At 40.0% G+C, this 17905-nt stretch overlaps 1 long non-coding RNA gene across 3 annotated transcripts in view; it reads right to left on the bottom strand.

Moving 5' to 3' along the window:
• Nucleotides 1-17905, bottom strand: part of LOC140652614 (uncharacterized) — a 182356-nt gene that overhangs the window by 112634 nt on the left and 51817 nt on the right. Inside the window, exon 1 of one of the 3 annotated variants that reach the window (XR_012042884.1) lies at nt 5750-5838. The exons of the other annotated variants lie outside the window; for them this stretch is intronic. This is a non-coding gene — a long non-coding RNA (uncharacterized lncRNA). Of the gene's footprint in view, nt 1-5749; nt 5839-17905 lie in introns of those variants that run through there. 3 annotated transcript variants of the gene reach the window in all.

Here is a 17905-nt window from a genome sequence, read left to right on the forward strand (position 1 = left end):
ACCCAGGTCCCCGCCACAGTTGCCAACCGAGGACTCCAATTCATCATTAGTACACCTTCTCCTAGCCTCTCTAGTCCAACAAATTCATAGGGCTTTTCTACAAAGTAGAATAGCTTCAACAGGAGGGATAAAAAGTGCTCCCTGCTCCAAGTATGGTTTAGTGGCTAGGGGATCCTCAGGGCACTTGGGCCATATGGGCCTGAAACACAGCCAAGAGAACAGGGAATGGGCTATTCATATTCTGGGGTTGTGAATACTGCATAAAAGGGTTTGGCAGTACTTTCCTGGCTATACTTTAAAAGAAAGGAATGATCTCCATGATGGTTTCCAAGAAAATGACATAAGTACCTTATTCCAGGAAAGGTTTCAGGGAAATACCTCGCTGCAGCTCACAGTTAGGCACTTAAGCCCAGGAGAAGGAGCTGTAGAATTGAAGTCATTTCCTACTGACCAGCAAAGGAGTCTCTCTGCTCAGGGCACTCACTACCATGAGGCCCAGTCTGAGGCAGTTCACTTTCCTCATTCATTTTATGAGGAGCAGAGATGCCTAATTCAGGGTTCTGGATTACACACTCGAAACCAGATGCGTAAAAGCTGCAGTAGAATAAAATAAACAAGCAAGCGCCAAAACCTGAAAGACCTGGCTCTGAGGAGGAAGACATCCAGATACAAAAGCACCAAACAATGGACTATATTCAGTGGCACATTGTCCACAAGAAATACACAAGTAACACCAGCACGAGTGTAACTGAATGCACAACTTGAGATGAGCAAAGAATGCTGGATTGCTGGAGAGCTCAGAAATGCAATGCATGTATGTGCGTACACACAGGCAGAAGTGTCAAAGCAAGTCTATGCTCCATTCCCATGGGGCATATTATCACCATCTGGGAGATGATTGATATTTATTTGTCTAGCTTATGCACACACACCAGCACTGCATTTTAGATGAAGTCTCTCAAGCTAAATAGTAAAAGGAACAATAAGACAACCTGCTGACAACTCCAGCTCAGACTAAAAGAAACAGCCAGGAATCTCACAGCTTAGAAGTAACTCAAAACAGCTATTCACCCATACATTTTCACTTCAGTGATAAAACGGCATGTTTCTCTGTTTATATACTACTTAACTTCGTAGGGATGTGGACCGCATTTTCATTATATAGACTTAAAGTGCATCAGGCAAATAGAAAGGCCTCATACATTATCTGGAAAAAGGAAGGGTCAAACTGAGAGCCTATTTTGACCTTCATGGTTTTTGTTCCACTTAAACCACAGGAGTTTGGCCCACAAAATTTTGCAGCAGCTGTGAGGTTCTGCAGTTAGTTTATATAAGCTTTACTGAGTTTATGCTTGGAGAGTGCTGAGTGGTTAGGGGGATACTGCACACTAAACTCTTGCCTCTTTTGGGAAAAAGTGTATTAAGCTGTCATTTTTGTGTGCATAACTAGGAAATGTTGAATCAACTTCTGACTTTCTAGACATCTCATTTGTTTTTCAGCTGCTTTTTTTTTTGAGGTTTGATAATTTACTTAGGAACTTTGAACATTTGCAGGAAGAAAGCCACTGAAATGCCATTCTGCCCATTTACTTGGGAGCACTGTTGATAGAAGGTACACATGGCATGCATATGTAAAGAAACTAGGAGATGCAAAATTTTGTGGGAACCTACTCCTCTGCTTGCCGAAAGCATGTAAAATGTTACTCATCAGAACTTGTACCGGAAGTATTATATAAAATGGTGTCTCCTGCCTGTTAACTTCTACTTCAAAAATCTCAAAGCATGATAAGATAATATTGTGTTTTCAAATGTCTTGGTAAAGTTTATTTCCACAGCTGTCCTAAAACCTGTCTTAATCTTGAATTCCAGATGCTGACCCAGAAGGGTCACATACTGGAAAGTACCTTGACTGCACTAAGAAATCTGAGTCCATCACCATTAGTAAATACTTACCGTTCTTAGACAACAAATTACACTCCATCAGCTAAAGCATTTGACAAAGATGGTGGGACAGCTTCTCTGTTGCCTACCACACTGTGTAGTCTTTTAATGTACCACAAACATCTACTGAAATCCCACAATCAAAATCAGATACATAATTCTATGCATCTTCCTTGTGTGGTGCAAATGACTAAGCAGGACGCGAGGCAATACAGAGCTGTGTTGGTGGGCAAAATGCTCAACTTTATGCTGGTCTAACTCCAGCTTTTTCAGCTGAGTTGCACTTGAATAAAGCCAGACTAATATAGTGGTGAGACAGACCTGATATATCTACCGTACTTTGTATCTATGATTACAGCTTAAAAGATCTGCTTCAAGTAAAAGAGATGATTCGGTTACATATGTCAGCATATGAAACCACCATTTTTTTCTTATGGGTGGCAATTATTTCATTCTTGAAGATTACTCTGTTATGCACCTATCCAAATGAATATATTACATTTAAATATTAGCAGTGACTCATGGACCACTAACAACTACAGAATCCCAGACGATGAAAAGTTGGAAATATATATTTTTATAGATCCTTTTTGTGGTTGGCATCTTTAATAATGCCAAATGATTTACCAGCGTCTCTTAAGAGTAAAGCAGTAAAGACTCCCATCTGTTAGAGGGCTGATCCAGCTTGTTCTCAGGTTTTTTGAGTCAGTTTATTATCATCTGGGAGTAGTTCTCAGTCTAGTTTTTCATTTTTTTCTTTTTTTTTTTCCTTCTGTTTTGGGAAGATAGCATAAAAAGAATAAGTCATGACCTGGAACGGGGACTAAAGGTTTGTTGGATTTTTTTAATGTAGGAGCAGATCTTTGAAGAATGGTTAGGATTTGCACAAAGCAAAGACTACAGACACTTTCTTCTTTTTCTAGCTTTTTTTTTTTTTCCCCTAAAATTTTAACAGCCTGGAAAAACTGGGAAAATATGAAAGTGGTGTGTAGAAGATTTAAACTGAGTCAGAATCTAGCCTTTATTGCCCTGTCATTCACCTTTCACTTTTGTTTTCACAAGACCATTCAATTTTGGTTTTCCAGAAAGTACAAGAAGTGAGAATATCAAAGTGCAAACAGCTCTTTTTGTGGCACGACTGATCCCAAGCAGGGCTTCACTACAGCCTCGGACAAGGTGAGGCCTAAGGAAATTCCAGTTTCTCCACCCCTGACGGCCTCTCCCACGTGCTATGTTGGCCTGGGCATCCTTCCCGCCACCATCAGCAGGTTACTTCTTCCTGAGACACTGCACCAACAGTTTAACCCAATGTTACCAGTCTGCAAAGTTTTTACAGGAGTGGATTTAGGACAGAAAGTAGGTAAAGGAGAATGAAGGGATGAGAGAGTTAGGTAGGGAAGGCAGATAGGAGGATGTGGAAGAATTTCACATGTTTGATACAGGGTTACGGGGTTCCCAGCAGTGAGAGAGAAATGAGAGATGAGACTGGGCAATGGATTTTTGCACCAAGGAAAACATCTACATAAAACAAGTTTATTACATTTTTCAGTAATAGTTTGGAACAATACGTGTGAGGAACATCTGAATAACCACATAAGCTTTTCTTAAAAACCTTCAACCTGTTCATTCCTCTATTCCTTATCTCGTTGAAGTTTTCATTATCTGCATCCTTTCTTTCACATTTGCCATTTCCAAGTTATATTAGAATACATTCAAACTAATGTCCTGGCCTATTCAACTGGTGAATATTCAACTGTAGCAAGCAAAGATTTCTCTGTCTAAGACCAAACACTTAAAAACAGGGCAGGTACATGGATCTCTCAGTCCTGGCTTCTGTTCGCATCACAGCAGCCAGCTGTTTCAACTGACAGAGAATCAAGCCATCATCTCCCAAACCACAAACTTACTACATCTTATTCAGAGTGAAATAAGAGACGTGTTTCCTTTTGACAGTTTGGGGAACAGGTGGGGAAAATTATAGTGTCATTCTGAGCGTTTTCTTTCGGGCCAATTATTACATAGTGTCTGTGCTTTTACAGTTTTTGTGAACACTATCAACAGACCTAACACTTTACTTTCTTTTATTAACCATGAAGAACAGAAGCTTTATGTGCAAAACAGAAGCCTTGAATCTCATTGCATGGAGGAGTGTGCTATTTTCATATTAATTCCACATTTTACCCACTTTCCATTTACGTTGGTCCTGGGGAACTTTGGAGATGAAAGCCTGAAAGCCACTGAAGAGTCTATACATTGGAGAATGTAATGGCCTGCTCTTAATGCAAGTAGGCAGCAAACTGCACCCTGCTGACACAAGAATCTCCACATGTAAATGGCATGAATGTCTTTCTTGTGTCTGAGTTTTGTTTTCTTTTTGTAAAAGAAAAAATATTTTAAAATCTACAGCTAGAATAGAATACCAGAAATCACTCATCTTCCTTGATACGGGCCAGTTGATACAGGGTGAGAATCTAGACAACAGAACTATTCACTTCATCTAGTACTTGTTCGTTATTAAAATTATGCTCTCTGTCTTACTGCTACTACTCTGGTTTTTGTTCATTCTATTCTCATCAAAACCTCATTATGTATTTCCATGAGAAAACACAAAGCATGCAAGTGCGCAGATGCGCCCAAGTGTAAAACATCACTTCTGCACTCAAAACAACCTTAATTTCAAGATTTGAATCTTTCTTCCTATAGCACTGATATTGCTCATCTTCCCGATACTCTGTACTCTTTTTCCTGTCTGGTCTGAACCTCAATCCTCATCCTTAATTGCTCGGTGTATTTCTAACTCAAAACTTGCAAGCTGATGAGCAAAAAAACCCCACTCGGTGCCTTACAGAAGGTGTGTTTGGTAGGCTGCCAGGTCAGTTCTTTACCCTGTAAAGACCTTGGGGTTGGGGCCATACCTCCGTTTATGTTTGTGAATAATCAAACACATGTACAGCACTCTGGGTCTGATCCTGTATATCGTAACATCAGTGATGTGGGACCAGATGCTATATGAACAAATGGGAATCTGTTGCATTCGTATAGTGCCTTTTTTCCAAGGAACTCAAAGCACTTTACAATCTTTAAGCCTCACCACATGCCTGTGGGGTACAGCAGGGTAAGTAGGCCTGTAGCATTCTTTATAGAGCCAAGTACATTTATTCAAATGTAGCTGAATAATAATAATGCAACCATGACCTTCCATGACACTTACGTTCCTCAGGAACAATGAAACTGTCAGCCACAAGGGTGAGACTCATGAGTCTGGGTGACAAAACTTTTTCGGCAGCTGGCCCACGACTGTAGAACTCACTTCCGTAATAGATTAGGATGACCACGAACTTCACCGCCGCCAATGCAAAATGCAAAACTTACTTCTTCAATCTAGTTTTCCCACCCTATCAACAAATAAGCAAAACAACCTTGATGGAAAACAAGAACCCTTCTATAAGGTTTTGTGAGTCATGCTACAGATTCTAACAATTACTGCTCCACTACAGGATCTGTTTAGCATGCTTCAAAAAAACCCTGTTTCAAGGATTTAATTCTAAATAGCTTCTGGAGATTTTTAATTAATTTAAATGGAGCATGATTATATTCTTAAATTTACATTTACAGAATTACATTTGCAGGGGCAAAGTGGTGGCAAAGAAAGGAATAAACTTAAATTTCTTCAAAATATGTTTTTCTACACTGTTATGAACCTGTATATACTGAAAAGTAAACTTGTTTCCAATCCAATAATGAAAGTGGAGGAGACATTTAACAAAGACCACTCCCTTCAGGAATATGAAAACAAATGAAAACCAACCTGCAGGAAATATTTGGAAGCTAAGACACCAGACTCCTTCTCTGGGAGTAGTATGAACTTTGGGAATCTGCGAGTCAGAGGTACAATTACCTATGAAAAAAAAATCTATGCAATATTGATTAACATTGGCACTTCAGATAACACTCTCATCACATATATTGGAATGGCATGGCACCACATGAGTGCTTCAAACTGGCCATTTCTCAGAGTTGGCAGTTAAAATAAAAATTGCATTTAATGTACCAGTCACTGTGTAATGTGTAACGCTGCTTTGCTTTCCAACTGGCTTACTGTCTTCCAGTGACAACTTAGAGTATTAAACTGAGCAGAAAGAACTACTATTCCTCACACAAATCTTTTTGTCGTCCACTCTGGTTTTGCTAAAATGCCATTTTCCCCCTTGTTTCCCTGTCTCCTTACTCTTTAGCAAGCACTCCTCCATCCCCTTATGTTCCCCCTGTGCATATAGTAAGGCTGGAGTTGCCACAGTCTCCTTAATGTCTAATCCTTTAACACTGGGAGAGCATTGTATTGCAGCCCTAATGCAAGGATGAATTCTGGAATGTGGAGCCTGGAGAGAGGCTTATAGAATAAGAAAGAAAGAAAAAGGGAAGAGGAAAAAGGAATTGAGAAGAGAAAGAAGTCAAAACCACACATGGGACAGAAGGAAAAAAAGGGGATTACGTGACAATATCCGACTGCACTGAAGGGTCAGGAGAATTAAGCTTCAGAGCAGCTTGCTCAATGTGTGCTGGGATAAAAAGGCTCTGATATGAATGGAGGTGGTTCAAGTGCAGGCACATTGTGGAATGCAATAGGAGTCTGCTAGGGAACATTTAAGAGAGTTGTGCACCACTTTCATGTAGCAAATAATATATATTGTTTGCTAGGGAAAGATCTGAGCCTCCCTGTCACTTTTACAAGGTTGTTACAGAGGAACTAGAAATACAAGAATGGAATGAAATGGAATAGCATTACACTAAATGAAATAATAAATCAAATAAACAATCTGAGCATGTGCTTCTAAGATTTATTATTGCATATGGTGTTTATATTGAATATAAACTTAAAGCAATAGATCCCTATCCAAAGAAAATCAGCACACTTGACATCAATGGAGTTAGATCTGCTTTTAACAAATACTTCAGAGCCTGATTTTTAATACCTAGTTGCACTGCATGTGCAACTGAGTGCATAATCTTTTCATCAGGCCAGCTTTACACGCAGTTATTGATCTTTCTAAGCCATGTAGGTGCTGTATCTTGAAGGACACTGAGTGATATGATTTTCATATATAATGAGAGTACTTCTATACAACTCAATTGTTTAACTGAAAAATTACAGATACTTTAACTTCCCATGTAGCTTATTTTAAATTTCCTATTTATTTATTTATTCACTTATTGCAGACAAAAAACTCAGACACAGCCTAAAAACGGCCTAAAAACCAGCTCTCTAGGTCTTGCAACATGGACATTGAAAGTTAAAATAGCTGGAATCTGAGAAAATGCCCTCTGTCCTTCTGACACGCTTTTTGCCCCAACATGGCTTCCTAATATAAGATGAAATAACAGCCTCATCTCAATCTGGCATGACTATCCGTCTATGAAGCAGAAAGAATATTGAGAAACATGAGAGATGGAAGAAACAAGTCATGAATAATAAAAGAAAGTGATTCTTAACTATGTAAAGAGAATTCATTCAAGTCAACCATCTGGCACAGGGCACATCCTGCAGAGAGAGCAGCCATGGAAAAATGACAAAGTCAGTTCAGTTAATATTTCCCAAGAAGACACCCCAGGAGACAAAGCTAGAGTGGAGCGCCACATCCAAGTGACTGATACTAAAAACAATTTTATATTGGTATGAAACACATCAGTCCCTAGTGCCTGCTTCAGACAGATCCAGAGAACTCAGGTGCTTTAGAAAAAACAAAAATGCCTTCTGCTCACTTGTAATACTATTGCCTTCCCTTTGCTGCAGAGAGGTTTGGGGAATCTCGCACAAGTAAACCTGAAGGTGGCTGTGTATGTGACTTAGACGCACTTTGTTTTGTTTTTAAAATAGAAGGGAGAACATAACTCATACCAAAACCAAAACAAAACCCAACCCAAAAACACACCACCCCTACAGAAAAAAAACAGAAAAACTTGCTTGGATTGGAGTGAGTAGGACATGTTTCCTTCCTCCTCCCCAGTGGTAACACCTATGACCTGACCCAAGACTTGACCTGGAAGCTGAGAAAAGAAGAAAAAAGACAGGGTTTTCAGGGTTCATGACAGCATCTTTAGAAAGATGTATGTCTGTGCGTAGGCATTATGGAAGTACAGTGTCATTTCTTCCCTGGAGACACAGATGTGAAAGTGTTGTCGATGTATATTTTCAACTATTACTTTCCTCTGACAGAGGACAAAAAAAATGTTTCCAGTGAATTCAATGGCAATATTTTTATTGACTTCAGTGGAACTGGAGTTTTACTCCAGGATTCTAAATATATCACAAGAGTTCACAGTCATATCAGCAATTCCTCCCCCATCATCCATATCCTTAAAAATACATATATTTCCTTTATTTCCTGCATCCTCTTTGAGTTAGCTGCGTTTGCTGTTTGTCCCATTATAGTACAAGCCAGCTGACAGCTAGGGCCCAGAGCCTCAAAATCAAAACAACAGCAACACATTATGTAGTCTGCTGTCTGCAGGGTATGTCTGACTAAGCTGGGAGTGATGTAGGAGCTGAAGAATCTGCCGCCTCGTGCAAGCAGGCAGCGTGGCTGGGCACTGTCCCTGCACTGCTACGTAACGTGCTCTCCCGATCTCTCTCTGTATATGTACACAGACACAAACTATCCTGCCCAAACGGAGCCAAAACATTCATCTCAACTAATACAAAAATCCCCAAGTAAAACAAAGGCATCATTTTGCATGGGTTTTTTTTCTTCACAAGCCCCTCCCAAAGAGATAGCTATCTTAGAGCTAGCTTTTTGCATCACACACACTCCTGCCCACATCCCTTCTCCGGCCTCCTTTTCCTCCTCAAACACACATAATCTATTAATGAAAAAAAGTAGGGAGAAGAGGGGGAAAGAAAAAGAAAGGCCCTCTTTTAAAAAAACACTGAAAATAAAGGGCAGGATTACTCATCCTCAATTCAGGGTCACACTATAAGTAGAAGAAGCTAGGAGGGAAGAAGAGAAATCGCTTTCTTTTCCACCCTGACACGTTTGGGCTTCCTGCATTAGACTAGCACAAAATTGTAGTCTTTACAGCTCAGATGACAGAGGAACTGTTCCACCAAACCTCCTGAATGCTGCTTCCTCAGAAGGACCAAGCTGGTCAGCAGAGTTGAACCCAGACATGAGGAGACCACAAAGGGATGGAAGCACTGAAAAGCAGTCTCTACAAATGCAGGACCTGTAAGCAGCAGTGTCTCCCCTCATCAGCTACCTGCTGATACGGTGCAGCTCTTTTCCATCCCTTATTTCTGGTCTGGGTCTAGAACAAACAATCAAGCCTTAAATAACTTTTGTCTGACTTGCCTTTGAACTTAGCCCAAATGAAACCTGTAAGAGTTCAAATAAAGTTCAGGTAGAATTTTGCTTTCATTTTCAGTCAATCACAATGCCAGCTGGAGCTAAAGGTAGCAAAATACATGAGGAGAAGACTAGTTTTATATTGCTGTTATCAGAAGGAAGATACTCTTGGAATCTCAACAAGAAGCTCATTATTAGCTACCTGAGCCCATTCTGCAGGTGAGAGACTGCCCGGGTAGTCCAAATAAGATTTGACAATATCTAGACTGTTGTGTTCATGTCTAAGCCATAGTAAATCATGTAGTCTAGTCATGGCACTTTTAAAACCCCTTTCACCATAGAAGTTTTCCCTCAGTAGATAAGACATAAGTAAATTGCAATAACTTCAAACTATTTTGAGATGTTACAAAACATAACATGGTTTTGCATTATTTTGTCCCACGCAAATCACAACTCATGCCTAGGAATCACGCTCATCTTTCTGAGAAAAAAACCAGTGGGAAAATAGAAGAGAACAGCTAATCAAAAATGTGCCTTCTGTCAGGCAGAGGTAGGCAGTAATTATTTTTGGTGAAGAACCATTGGTTGCTTTGGCTACAGTGCTCAGTGGATGCTTGCCCTAGCATTTTTCCGAAACAGTTATCTTTAATTCAGGCCTCTTAATCATAGCCAGCAAGAGAGAAAGCAGCACAGTGCTCAGTCGGTTTGTGGTGCAACTACCAGCAAGCTGATTACATTTATTTCCTTTTCAGTGGTACACATCTCTTCCTGTGACATACTCAGTCTTTTTTTTCCATATTGCCCTTGAGCACATGAAAGCAACATGCGTTTTCAGTACCCCTGGATCAAATGAAGGCTATCATTTAAGAAGAGAAAGTGCCATCTCGATGGTTGAGTGTTAAGCCTTCTTTTGAAAATGAGCACTTGGTCCGGTCCAGAGGTAAAAAAAATCTATTTCCTGGAAAACTCAGAGGATGAAATTTAGGGCAGAGCCCGAACTGCATACTACTTTTCTATCTGTTCCTGTATATCCCACAGGTAACCCAGCCACTGGCAGTAGTACCTGTGAGAATCGCACGCCTGCGCTCTCCTCAAACAGCCCTTGCCCAAGTGAATGCCTGGAATCAGACCAACTATTGTTTCCTTCACATTCAGCACCACTGCTGAAGCATGAAGGAAACTCCCACCCTCGTCCTCCCCTCCTCACCCTCCTTCCCCTCCCCCTCGACCCACACACAGAGATGTGAGAAAGGAAGCAGATCAAATGAAAGCAGTGAGAAATTATGTTTCTTCATTTCGCTTTGCACTGCCATCTATCTCCCACCGCAGCACCGGCAAAGAACAAGGCGAGGGCTTCCTGGCTTATAACCGATGGTGATCTGCCACAGGCTTGTATCTCTGCATATTGTTCCACCTTTGAGCATCCAAGAATTAGAGAAATGAAAGATGAGAGTCCTGGTTCTTACATAATCTTGTGAATACCCCCTGCCAAGGGCAGGATTGTGCCCTACCTCCTTCAGTGCACAGTGCATTTTCAAAAGGCATTGCTGGACTTAAATCTTCCAAAACTCTGGTCACAAATGAATCTCAAGTTCAAGAGTGCTTTGGTAGCCACAATCACAGAGGGGAGAAAAAGAGTAATATTCACAATCAATCTATATAAAATTCCCAGAGAAAGTGCCTGGTATCTTAAGGATATGTAACATCTAAAACAATAATGGTTTTTGGAAAATGCTAGCCCAGTCAGTAGTTTGTTAGAATAACATTGTTTTGTGAAGCATCCACCACTTAATGGGAGTGTATTGCTCACATGACAATTGCACTTACAGTAGAACAATTAAAATAAAAGTGACTTAGAAGCAGAATCCTAATCAATGTGCTCCAGTGTCATGCAGACAGCTTTGGAAGATGGCGTATATCACCCATTTCTCAGGCCTAGTTTTTCTATAGGCTTCATAATTCCCTCACCAAAAGTGCTTCATAGTAGAGATATAAATAAGAGAATGCAGAAAGTTGTGTTATATGGGCAGAAACTGGAAAAGTCCATGTCTTCTAAACAAAGGGACAAATCAACAGGTGATTTGGCTCAAAAAAAAATTCAGTAAAAGATCAGTGATCTGTACTGAACCTAATGGGAGGGTGTAGGGGAGAGAGCGCCAGGGTCTCCTCAGAGGTGCCCATGGTTTGGATGAGAGGCAGTGGGCACAAGCTGGGAAATTCAGACAAGATAAAAGAAAACAACTTTTACCAGAAAGGTGGTCAGACACTGGAGCAGGAGCCCAGAGAGGCTGGCATCTCTCCACCCTTGGAGAGATTAAAAACTCAACAGGCCTCTGAGCATCTTGCACTAACTGGACCTGCTCTGAGCAGGAGGTGGGATTAGATGACCAGAGGTGCCGTCCGGCTGGCATCCTCTGGCCCTCCCAGATTCAGTTCCTGAAGGCTTACATCGGGCACTGGTAGATTGACTGCATGCGAAATTCTGTTCTAATTGCAAATGGTGAAGAAAAGTTAGTGAATTAATAATAAATCTAGTTTATTATATACAATAAATAATAATGAATGTGTAATAAAATATTGTGGAATTTCCAGATTATTAGTTTGCTTTTAACTCTTGCACATAATCATATTACTGATGTGCTTATAACCCCTGCTACTCAGGTTTTGCATGTTCCTAGCATCTACCGAGATACCTATTCATGAAGTTCACTATGAAGGTTTTAGTCATTTTTATCTTTGTAACAGAACAAGGTTTGTTTGGGGTTTGTTGATTTTTTTTTTCCACAGCATAACCCAAAATGAACCTCAGATCAAAGCCACTCTATTCTGTTCTGAACACTATGCTCTTCGCTGCAGTGTCTGAGAGCCTTCCAGTAATATATTACACAATGTGATTAACAACTGTCACATGTTGTTTGTTTCTCATCACCTCCCCAGGGATAAACTCAGTCTAAGTGTTTCACTGGTGGGAGTTTTTGTTTGGTATTCTTTGAAATATATGAGAATGATCTGGCTAATTAATATTGCCAGGTCATTTTCATTAAGTACAAGATTGATCCTGAACACTCTTCCATGTTACTGTTTCACAGGGAGCTCAGAAGATAAGATACTTGCTATTTAATACAAAATTTGAGGAAAAGTTGCTGTGACAAGGTTTAACTGGCAGCTCACAAAGAAATGAAATCTCTGATCCAATATGCCCAGAGGCGCTGATACTGCAATGTGCTGAGGATCTTTTGACTGGCACTATGTATCCTCACCTCCCACTGGCCCGAGAGGTGTCAGTAATCATAGGATTTGACTTACAGAGAGAACAGGTAATACTAGGGCCAGGTCAACAGATGGACTTGGTTGGACTATCTCCCTGTGAATAGAAGACCTGCCCTCATTCCCAAAGGAAAGGTAACAACCAGAAAGCTTCATCATGAGCAAAACCTGCTAAATGCGCTCACTTTCCCAAAGAGCACCGTCCCAAAACAACAAGCAACTCTTACTCTCCTGTACGAAAGATATGAGACTTAGATGTCTTGAAAATAATGTGATGGCTTCTGCTCATGGGCAATTCAAGTCAGTACACTTCAGATATGCTTATTAAATCAGGAAAGAATATTAGCAGAATAAACAAAAACACCAATTCAGGCATTTTCAGCACAGTTTTAATGTATATTTTTCTCAGTCTTGGCATATACCCCCTGTCGCCTCTCCACCATCTTCTCTGTGTAGCCCCAAGGGTCGTTAATCCAGCTTTGAAGACAGCGCTTTCTTTCACAACCCAAACAACTGCCTCAACATGTCTAAATAAGAAGTGGTTTTATTTTTAAAAAAATAAAAATATAATATTCCACAGTAGGTTAAATTGTTCTTTCACACTAAGTTAGTTATTTACATGGAATTTATCACATATAAATCCCCCAAATCCAGAACTACAAAAGAGTATGAGCTCTCCTCATTTCACAGATGGGAGAAACAGGAGCTGATGTTAAAGGGTACTCCTTCAAGCCAGTAGTGCAACAAGTCCTAACAGAAAGTAACTGGGGCTTGCATATCTGAATGTCTTGGGTACTTCTCATATACAGTTTGACTGAAAGGAAAACTATCCTGCACAGTACAGAGTGACACAGAAATACCGTAAGTAGCCCAGGTAATTCCTGTAAAACATAGGAAGAAAACTAATCACAGTAATCTGTAGAGTTGCTCTGCTCCAACAAGGTAAATTTGACTCATGAAATTTATGGTGCATTTATAGACTTGTGCAGAGCAACTGAGCTTTGAGAATCCAGCCTGGTTCTGCAAGGCAGAAAAAGTCAGTCAGGGCAGAGACAGTGTTAGGCCCAAGGTCTCCCTGAGTTACGTCCAAGTTTTTGAGTCATATTGCCTAACGCAAATCTGTGAAATAAAATTAATAGGCCTGGTTAAAGCTTTATATCTTTGGATGAAACCCAGTTTCAAACGTAGAAATTCAGATTTCAAATTCATATTTAACAAAATTGTGGACTCACTTTTTCTACAGCTTTTACAGCAAATATAAAAATATAATTGCTGACAAACTCTGGTTTTGGAGAGGAAATGTATATCATTTTTGCCTGATAATATTATCTCAGCGTTAAAGATGTACACCCTCCTCTCTCCATCTCATCTAGCTCCCATACTGCTTGGAAATGATAGAATAAAGACTCTGAAGTAGGAAAACTGACTCTCTGATGTACAGCTTGGGGTAAGAAGCAAATTACTCAAACCACTGACAGTAGGGTAAAAAAACCTGCCATCACAATGTAAATATTACAAAACTCATCCTGTCATCCATACAAAGATAAAGTTAGAAGCACCTGAAGTCCTATGAGTAGCTTCCCCAATGAGCCTCTATTTGTCGCAATGAGATGGCAACAGTTTGAAATAAACTCAGATTTTGTTTTTAGAATTGTATCAGAATGATTTTTTTCCCAGATGAGTAAGAAACCAAGGTAGTGACTTCATTCATTATTTGTGCTTCAAACTACAAACTTACCTCAAACTTGAGTAGATCTGGTTCCAAGCAATTTTTTTCCAGTTGTTTTTTTTAATATTTTTTCCAAAATTTAATTTTTAATTTTTCTACAGTTCTCTGCATGGATGACAATTTGTGCGTACACCCTAACAAAAATATTTGATGCTCTGTCAAAGCCAATCAATCTTCCCTCTCTCTTTAGATACTAATGATGCCATCAATAAAAGATCTCATAATAAACAAATGTTCTGCACAAAATGGTATGCATAATGGTATGACCCCTAAGGATGCAGGGCATGTCATTTTTAATTTATTTACTCTCTGGGAGCCCTGTACAGAGCTAACTTTTGAGTCTTTGGAGTCTCAAGCAAAACAAGATCATAGTGCCCCATACAGAGTCAGAAACAGAAGAGCCTGCACCTGCAAGAGCCCCTTCTTCACATTGTTGTTTGATGGGGCTGCTTGTTTCAGTGTTTCCTCCCAACAACACTGGCTCTGAGGTGGCAATTCTCTCTTTGGGAGGTGAGCCAAGGAACAGCTTGGTCTCTCTCGCCTTGTACTGCTGACAGCTTCAGAGCTGCATTCTTCCTTCATGTTCCCAAGACTGAGAGAATCTGTTGCATCTACACCACTTGGTATCAGGGTTTGTATGTAATAAATCACTTAAATCCCACCAGACTGTTGCAAAAGCATTTTTCATTGGTGATCACAGGGAATAAAAGAGTTTGGTTTTCTATGGATCGTTCTATACTTAAGGAACCCCAAAGTGCTTTAGCATGCAATGATTCATATCCTGGCACGTGCCGTGGCTGAGAAGGTAAGCAAAATGATCAGCAGAAATGCAGCAGTGGTCAAGGACTTTCTTTTGACGTGCACTGCCTACCTGTTGAAGTCTTAGCAAAAGATGTCCTGAAGAGGTAAAAGTCTAAGTAGAAATACGGACAGAAAAAACATGTCTGTGAAAGCAAAGAGAAGAAATGTTGGTTTGGACAAGAAACAAACCCCTCAAGCCTCAAGGATTTGTTTGTTGGTTGGTTTGTTTGTTTCTCATTTTGGCCTAGAAAAATTCATTCTTTGGTTTCTAAATTTTCAAGTAAAAGATGAAGCTGTGTAGATTTCACAGCATTTTCTATGAAAAATGTCAGTTAGTTAAAAACCCTGTTCTCTGCTCAAAATCAATTCTGACCACCCTTTGTGTGATACTAGGAAATTCAAAGGAAGATTTGGGCTCCTGGTGGATATTTGCATTCCAGATGAAACAGTATGAAAATACAAAAGATAATGAGTGGGAAGAATCACTTTTATGATAAGCCAAGAGGGAAGAGTACCTCTAAGTCATGCAGGGTCTCAAAAGTAAAAGACTAGGTTGAAGGTAGAGCCTCTGAAGGGCTCAAAGACAGTAGATGTGGGCAGACTGGTGAGTTAAGCATACGATATTAAAGTAAGAATTATGCATACTATTGAGGGAACTAAGAAATTCAGTACTCAAAGACTAAAAAGAGAGGCTGCAGTAGTCAGAACATGAGCAGATAATAGTTTTCCTTTCAAAAAAGCTCTGAACAGAGAGGAAAAAAGCGGTATTTTAGGCATATTGTTTAATACCATCCTTAAATTCACTTTTTCCACAATCAAAAGCAGGAAAACAGAAGTATTTTATTGAGGAAGAATGGGAATCACATTTGAAAATACAAGAGGTATTGAACATTGAATGTACTGATGAGATGATAATCAGAGCATTCTTTTGCAATTAATTTCTGATGAAAGACCAGTGTATGAAAAATATATCTGCTATGTAGCCCCAATGGAGAACAACAGCATGATTCCTCAAGGCTCTTCATTTCTATAGAAACCCGGTGTAAAACTATGAGGACTTTCTACTGTGCATTTTAAAAGAAACTTCCCATAATTTCAGTAGCTTAGTAGTAACTGAGGTAAACTGAGGTTCAGAAGCGCGGTGCACCTTTCTAACCTTCACACAGCACACTAGCAGAGACGGACTAGACCACAGGCATTCTGACTCCCAGCTGTGATCACTAGTTATCAGCAATTTACAGATCAAACCTATTCAGATTGATGAGGGCTTTCTGTACCATGGGCTCTGGTTTTTAGGATCTGGCCCACAGAGCCCAGCTAGTGAGGGTTTAATTGCATAAGCATTTGCAAACACTGCTATTACGCAGTGAAACATCATGACAGTTATAAATAGTACAGAGAGAAATTCAAGATACAGAAGTTGAAAACTGGTGTCTCACAGGCTTCCACATACCTTGTCCTGGATATAGAATTTAAGAACCAAAACAGTTCAGGGTCAAATGTTTCAGGTTGACCTCTATAGCAGTGCCCCTTTTGAACACTTTTCCTTCTGCCTGCTAGAAAGGTTAAAGAGTAGGAAATGCCCATTATTGTTTGACCTTGTGTCACAGAGACATTTTAAGGCCCAAATGCGTAGTTATTTTTAGTTCATGCTATTATTTTGAAGCCAGGCACAAGTGAACAAAATCAGCAAACTTCACAAAGAGAGACAATGTAAAATGGTGTCCAGCATTATCTTCCCTTTCAGCTTGACAGGAATATTTGTCTTGATACTAAGAGTTAGTCCTATGCTTCCTCAAGGAATGTTGAATAACTTCCGCTCACGTTACACAAGCGCTTGTCCATATATCACTTTCCTGTGTGGCCACTTGGCTGCAATGCGTACAAAGGCTTTGTAATCCTCAGTTCTATTATTGTTTCCTAAGGATGCATCCTGCTTGAAAAACAGCAAAGGAAGGGAAACAGTATCTAGCATTATTTCCTAATTAAACTGTTTGCATCATTCAAAGACTATGATGAGTTCCTTCCTTTTCTCTCCTTCCCTTCTTGTTTACTAAAATCAGGAGATACAAAAAGACAGCAGGAGAGAGACACAGTGAACCAGATCCTTATCTCTAGCACAAAAGGTAATGGAGCTTTTCCAGATTTTTACCAGCATCCTGAGGATCAAATTCTTGTCAATTTGCTACTGTAACCCTGCTGAGGGCAATATTCTTTGCAGACGTGTAAGCTTCACTAAAATAATTTAACTTCTGGAGTTTTATAACTGGAGATATGGGAAACCTATTTATAGTGGTTGGGACAGCTTGGAACAAGGCTCAGTTCTGGATCCAAGCTTTCCCTGTATTCAAAATTGTTTGTTTGTATTCCTGTCTGGTGTTTACAGAGATGGGACTGAGCCATGAGGCTCACATCCAGATCTGAATTCAGAACTGAGCTTCCCCAGAGTTTGGGTATGTTTGATCCAATGTCTAGATTTGGGCCTGCCTCCAATAAATAGGTCAGCCTTGATGAACAATGGTCCCTCTTGGCTTTATAATCTATACATCTGAGAATATGGGATTTCACATCTGCCAAACACTCAACAAACATTAACTGCTGAATACTGACACCGACCCTGAGTGGCCAGTCTTAAATGTAAGGACTACCACTCCCCACTTCAAAAATAGCAATGCTGAGAAGCAGAGACATGAAGCAATACTCTGAGGTTGCAAAGCAGCTCAGCAGCACTAGGGAGAAGCCTGGGACTCCTGGCTTTGCATCCTGGTCTCTGGCTGCTGCACTAGGCTACCTCTGCAAAAAGAAACTAATGCAAAACCAAAACCAA

The sequence above is a fragment of the Ciconia boyciana genome, chromosome 6, assembly GCF_034638445.1.
Source record: "Ciconia boyciana chromosome 6, ASM3463844v1, whole genome shotgun sequence".
Taxonomy (NCBI): Eukaryota; Metazoa; Chordata; class Aves; order Ciconiiformes; family Ciconiidae; genus Ciconia; species Ciconia boyciana.